Source organism: Spinacia oleracea, chromosome 1, assembly GCF_020520425.1.
Source record: "Spinacia oleracea cultivar Varoflay chromosome 1, BTI_SOV_V1, whole genome shotgun sequence".
Lineage (NCBI taxonomy): Eukaryota > Viridiplantae > Streptophyta > Magnoliopsida > Caryophyllales > Amaranthaceae > Spinacia > Spinacia oleracea.
In genome coordinates, this window is record NC_079487.1 from 7,218,165 (window position 1) to 7,225,178 (window position 7,014).

Below are 7,014 nucleotides of genomic sequence, written 5' to 3' on the forward strand. Positions count from 1 at the left end.
CCTAATGAAGCATAAGTCTGAATCCTTTGACAAATTCAAGGAATTTCAGAGTGAAGTAGAGAATCAATTAGGCAAGAAGATTAAGGCACTGCGGTCTGATAGAGGTGGTGAATATCTGAGCTATGAATTTGATGACCATTTGAAAGAATGTGGAATTCTATCAGAATTGACTCCTCCTGGAACACCACAATGGAACGGTGTGTCGGAACGGAGGAACAGAACCTTGCTAGACATGGTCAGGTCAATGATGGGTCAGGCCAAACTTCCATTAGAATTTTGGGGACATGCACTAAATACAGCTGCACTCACTATAAATAGAGCTCCGTCTAAAGCTGTCGAAAAGACTCCATACGAATTATGGTTTGGAAAGCCTCCAAATGTGTCTTTTCTTAAGATTTGGGGATGTGAAGTATTCGTCAAACGATTAATTTCAGACAAACTTCATCCAAAATCTGATAAATGTATCCTTGTGGGCTACCCAAAGGAAACAAAGGGGTATTACTTCTACAATACATCTGAGAACAAGGTGTTTGTTGCTCGAGATGGTGTCTTTTTGGAGAAAGATCACATTTCCAAAATGACAAGTGGGAGAAAAGTAGACCTCGAAGAAATTCGAGTCGAACAACAAACTCTAGAGAATGCTCAAGATGACATTCAGGATGAAACTCAGAGATCTTTAGAAGAATCTGGTGAGAATCATGGTCAATCTAGAAATGTTACCCCGCGTAGATCGCAAAGATATATATCTCAACCGGAAAGGTACTTAGGTATTTTGACGAACGAGAGCTATGACGTTCTATTACTTGAAAGTGATGAACCTGCGACTTACAAACAAGCTATGACGAGCCCTAGCTCCAAGCAATGGCAAGAAGCCATGCAATCTGAATTAGACTCCATGTCTGAAAACCAAGTATGGGATTTGGTCGATTTGCCAGATGGCTACCAAGCCATTGGAAGCAAATGGGTTTTCAAACTGAAAAAGGACAAGGATGGGAAACTTGAAGTTTTCAAAGCTAGATTGGTTGCAAAAGGTTACAGGCAAGTCCACGGTGTGGATTACGATGAAACTATTTTCACCAGTTGCAATGCTAAAGTCTATTCGGATAATGTTAGCAATCGCTGCATATTACGATTACGAAATATGGCAGATGGATGTCAAAACTGCTTTCTTAAACGGCGTTTTAACAGAAACTGTGTTTATGACACAGCCTGAAGGTTTTGAGGATCTAAAGAATGCTAAAAAGGTATGCAAGCTAAAGAAGTCAATCTACGGATTGAAGCAGGCATCCAGGAGCTGGAATATACGTTTTGATGAAGCAGTCAGTGACTTTTGTTTCATCAAGAACGCAGACGAATCTTGTGTATACAAGAAGGTCAGTGGGAGCAAAATTGCTTTCCTAGTATTATATGTCGACGACATATTACTTATCGGAAATGACATTCCTATGTTAAACTCTGTCAAGATTTGGCTTGGAAAATGTTTTTCGATGAAAGATCTAGGAGAAGCACAGTACATATTGGGCATCAAGATTTACAGAGATAGATCTAAAAGGATGATTGGACTTAGTCAAAGCACTTATATCAATAAGGTGCTTGATAGGTTCAAGATGGCGGACTCCAAGCGAGGCTACCTACCCATGTCTCATGGAATAGCTCTAAGCAAGACTCAGTGCCCAAAAACACTTGATAAGCGTAGACGAATGAATGGGATTCCATATGCATCATTGATTGGTTCAATAATGTATGCTATGATATGTACACGCCCGGATGTTGCATACGCACTCAGTGCTACGAGAAGATACCAGTCAGACCCAGGAGAGGCGCATTGGACTGCTGCCAAGAATATTCTGAAGTACCTGAAAAGGCACAAAGATGACTTCCTGGTCTATGGTGGAGATGATGAATTAATTGTTAAAGGCTATACAGACGCAAGTTTCCAAACCGACAAAGATGATTTCAGATCACAGTCTGGGTTTGTCTTCTGCCTCAACGGGGGTGCAGTAAGCTGGAAAAGTGCTAAGCAATGCACCATTGCGGATTCTACAACTGAAGCGGAGTACATTGCTGCACATGAAGCAGCAAAGGAAGCTATATGGCTAAGGAAGTTCATAGGTGAACTTGGTGTAGTCCCCTCCATTAAAGGACCAATAGCCCTGTATTGTGATAATAACGGAGCTATTGCACAGGCAAAGGAGCCTAGACACCACCAGAGAGTCAAGCATGTACTTCGTAGATTTCACCTTCTACGAGAGTTCGTTGAAAGAAAAGAAGTCGAGATAAACAAAATTGGAACTGATGACAACATATCAGATCCATTGACTAAACCTCTGCCGCAGGCGAAGCACAACTCGCACACTGCAGCTATGGGAATCAAGCATAATTGAGAATGGCTTTGATATCCCTGTTTAATGTTTTAAAGTTTTAGAGTTTAAATCTTTGTAAAACATTATTGGTTAATCATTCACAATAAATGAAAAGAATTCATTTTTCCATTTAATTTGTGGTTTATTAAATGATGAGTCCCTTCAATTTGACGATATATTCAAGATAGACTGTCAGGACCAGTCCTGTGACTAAGAAATGTCTATCAAGTGAACTTGAATGTCAAAGGTTGAAAATGGTCCCCAGTCGGAGTTTTCTATAAAATTGGACGCATAGAAAACGTTAGACGATTAGAATGCAAGATGACTAGTAGTTCTGTTTCTTGAACTATGTGGACATGGCAATGTCATAATCATTTGCATAGATACTTACTTTGGGAAGACTAGTATCGGACAAGACCTATGAAACTTTACTGTAAGAGATGAAAATCTGTCATAAGTAAATTTCATTAAAATTATTAGACACTAAATCCTCAATACCTGAGTGATTTGAAATTACTTGTTTAAGAACTGGTTGCTTTGACGTTGACCAACCGTCGCACCGTAAAAGGAGGCTATAAAGGCAACGCTCAGGTAATCACCTATCAAACGAAGTCTAATCTCAAGATCGCAAGATTGGGATTGTCCTCCCATAAATCGGGATGAGATGCTTAAAAGTTGTACAAGGCCACTTAGAGAGCTAGAAACTGTGAAATGCATGGCCGTGCTCGGATGAATCATAGGCTATGATTATCTGTTTATTTAATCAGTTGAACTCTGAAACCGAGGAACACCTCTGGACATAATAAGGATGACAACTCTTACCTTATGTTCAAGAGCAAGCATCGAGCGACATAGGAATTAGGAAATGCACACTTGTCCCTAAGGACAAGTGGGAGACTGAAGGAAATAATGCCCTTGGTCCAAGTATGCATTCTATGTTAAGTCTAATAAATGCGGCTCAGTATTAATTAACAAGTTAATAATTCAGTGAGATCAAGTGAGCTGAATGCCTAGCTAGAGGCCGCTTCAGTTCAAGTGGAATTAATGATATTAATCCACAGCTTACTCTTGACTGAACCCGTAGGGTCACACAAATAGTACGTAAACGGATCAAGTATTTAATGGCATTAAATACTCCATCTATGGATATTCGGAATCGACGGATCTTGGTTCCAGTGGGAGCTGAGATCGTCACAGGCAAGAAATGAATACTCCCGAAACGATGATATTGCCGGAAACGGAAATATGGATCGTATCGGAAATATAAATATTATCCAAGTCGTAGATGTTGCCGGAAACGGAAACATGGTACGTATCGGAAAATATTATCGGAAATGGAAATATTGCCGGAATCAGAAATATTGCTGGAAACGGAAATATTGTCAGAAACGGAAATATTATCGGAATCGCAAAATAATTCCGGAAACGGAAATATTAAATATTTGTTCGAAACGGAAATTATTTCCGGAATCGGAAATATTAAATATTGTTCGTATCGGAAATAAATTCCGGAATCGGGAATTTAATCGGAAGCGTATCGTACGAATTAGCATCAGACGAGGCTCGCTAGACGAAGGCCCAGCACGAAGCCAGGCCATCGCCCAGCAAGCCACACGCATCACCAACACACGCCAAAGCCTCGACCAGGCCCAGCGCAAGCCAGGCCCAGCCGAAGCCATGGGCGCGCGCGGACAGTAGCATGGGCCGAGCGCTGTGCGCTCAGCGTGGGCCGCAAGGCCTGCGCGGGTGTACGGTGCTCGTGCGATGCTCGTGTGCGAATCCTAAAGCTATCAGGGATTCGATAAAAGATTAAATCCTAAACCTATTAGATAAAGTTTATTTAAATAGAGTCCTAGCAGGATTCTAATTAAATAAATTAGTATCCTAATAGGATTCCAATTCCTTTTCCATACCTCTATAAATAAGGGCCTAGGGTCATTATTTATACATAAGTTTTCAAGTATTCAAAGCTAGGATTTTTAAGCAGAAAAATCAGCCATAACTCTTGCCCATTTAGCCGAAAATAAGTAGTGCCTTAAGGGCGATTCTAGTTGGTCAATCTTAAGGCGGATCCGGACGTGCTGTGGACTATCTACGGAGGGACGACACTTGGAGTCCTAAAGACTTGTTCTTGTTCGGTTCGGGCGCAGCTAGGGAAGGCACGCAACAAAGAGTATGCATCTAAACTATGCTAAATGATTATGTGTAAATAATATGTTTTCCTGGCTTTATGGTTTTTCCGCATGATTTATGAATTGTCATATGTGTCATAACCTAACAAGGGAAAGGCAGCTTAGGCACAATAGGGAGAGAATCAAAAATCTTCTCCTTCCCCTTATTTGCGCCAACATCATCAGCATTATCAACTTCCGGGACTTGAGGCTCTACATCAATTGCTTTCTCTGGTCCATCGGTGTTCCCCTTAGCAAGAGTTGCATCATCCATGGGCATCGGGGGTCCATTATATTTAGTGCCACTTCTAAGAGTGATAACATTGGCACTTTCTCTGTTCTGGGGCGGAGTAGGTTGCCCTGGTAGTGTACCCGGTTGCCTTTGAGATAGAGTGTCAACAAGTTGAGCAACTTGATCCTCCAACATTCTATTCCGATTCTTCAACTCTTTGATGCTCTCATCATGGTTCTTTTGGGCTATCTCTGCGGTCTTCTACATATTTGCAATGAGCTTATACAGATCACCCATGTTAGGCTCTGGAGTAGCACTGGTCTGAGGGGCTTGTTGTTGATAGCCTTGGTGCGGGGGCCTATTAAACCCCGGGGGAGCATTATGTGAGGCTCCTTGTTGAAATGGAGGCCTAGCAACATGTGGTTGAGATGGATGGAACTGTGGTTGCGACCATTATTTCTGGGGCTGAGGATTCTGAACATTGTTGCCCCGATATGAGAAATTTAGATGATTCCTCCAACCCGAATTAAATGAATTGGAATATGGGTCATTGGGTTGTCTTTGTTGAAAAGCATTCACTTGCTCCAATTGTGTAGTATCCTGCAAACTATAAGAGCACTCATGACCAAAGTGACCTTGGATGCCACATACTTCGCAGTAGGAAGTTGTCACTGGAGCTACACTAGACATAGCATTGATACTCATTGGGGGAGTACCAGACTGAGGAGCCTTCAAAGAATCGATCTTCAGGTTCAAGGCTGCCACTTGTGAGGACAATAGAGCATAAGCATCGACATCCAATTTTCCCTTCTTAGATGTGGTTCTGGTGGTGCTGTAATGGTTGGCTGCTAAATTGGCAAGAAAATCATAACCTGCATCCACTTCTTTGTCAAGAAAAACACCCCCAGCAGCATAATCAACCGTGTTCTTTGTTTCATCTCGCAACCCATGGTAGAAACTCTGAACCAAGAACCATTTTTCAATGTTGTGATGCGGACACGACCGCTGCAAAGCCTTGAATCTATCCCAGACTTCTCGAAATGATTCACCATGTTCTTGAGTGAATGTAGTCAGCTTATGCCTTATTTCAGCAGTCTTGGTGGGTGGAAAGAATTCTTCTAGAAAGGCCTGTGAAATAGCACTCCACTCTGTCTCCTTGACATCATTCAACCATGTCTGAGCCTTATCACGAAGGCTAAAACCAAACAACATGACTTTCAATTGGTCTTGAGTGACCCCTTGATGCTTGATAGTACCACACAGTTGGTTAAACCTCTGCAAATGGTTGGTGGGTTCCTCAGATGGATGGCCACCATATTGATTTTGTGAGACCATGGAGATTAGAGCGGGCTTGATCTCAAAGTTGATTGCCTCAATGGTTGACATTGTAAGCCCAGTCGGAACACTATTCGAGGAAGGTACCCCATATGATTTCAGGGATTTAGACATCGTGTGACTCGGTGGAGTCTGTGAGTCTTGGGACCCTGACTGCTTCTCCTTTTTCTGTTGCTTTTTTAGTTGACGAAGGGTCTTTCCAAGATCGGGATCGGGAGGAACCAAGGTACCCGTTCTGGCAGACCTGGGCATAAACAACAACGAAAGAAAACGCAGTGAGATTTGCCTCAATTGGAACTGAGAGTTCCAATGAGACAATGGAAACAGTTCAAATAATCAAACTAAAACTAATAGAATCTAGCCGTCTCCCCGGCAACGGCGCCAAAAACTTGATGAATTAAAAAGTGATACCGCAAGTGCACGGTGTCTGTTGTTAGCAGATACTTAGCAAATACGGGTCGATCCCACAGGGAGACAAGTTCTATTAGTTTTTGCCCAATTACACGAACTATTTCAATAACGAAAGTTGATTTTAGATATTATTAACTAATGAAGCTAAAGCAATAATGTAAATGTGAAATTATCAATGAATTAAAAGGTCTAGGCGTCTGTTCGGTTCACCATGCTTATACCAATCCAAGAACACAAATCAATCAAAAAATGAATAAACTAAGCCGAGTAATTAAAGTACATGTTAATCCTACGGTCGGGTCTTAACACTTTCAATTCAACATATGCAGTACGGTCGCTAACATAATCAGAATTGCCAATTGTACTAAGCCTCTAAAAATACGATCTTTCGATTCTAATTCCTATTAGCTAGATGTTCAATCCATGAAAATGGCCAATTACATGAATCGACAATTAAAACAAATCAATCGGAATACTCAAGCAATAATCTATAAATTAACAA

The 7,014-nt window shown here is 41.4% G+C and overlaps 1 non-coding gene across 1 annotated transcript; it reads left to right on the forward strand.

The window, feature by feature from the left end:
- The first annotated feature begins 5,748 nt into the window (after window positions 1–5,748).
- On the forward strand, window positions 5,749–5,854 carry LOC130466635 (small nucleolar RNA R71). Its single transcript, XR_008926807.1, has one exon. It is a non-coding gene; the product is annotated as a small nucleolar RNA R71 (small nucleolar RNA).
- The last annotated feature ends 1,160 nt before the right edge of the window (window positions 5,855–7,014 follow it).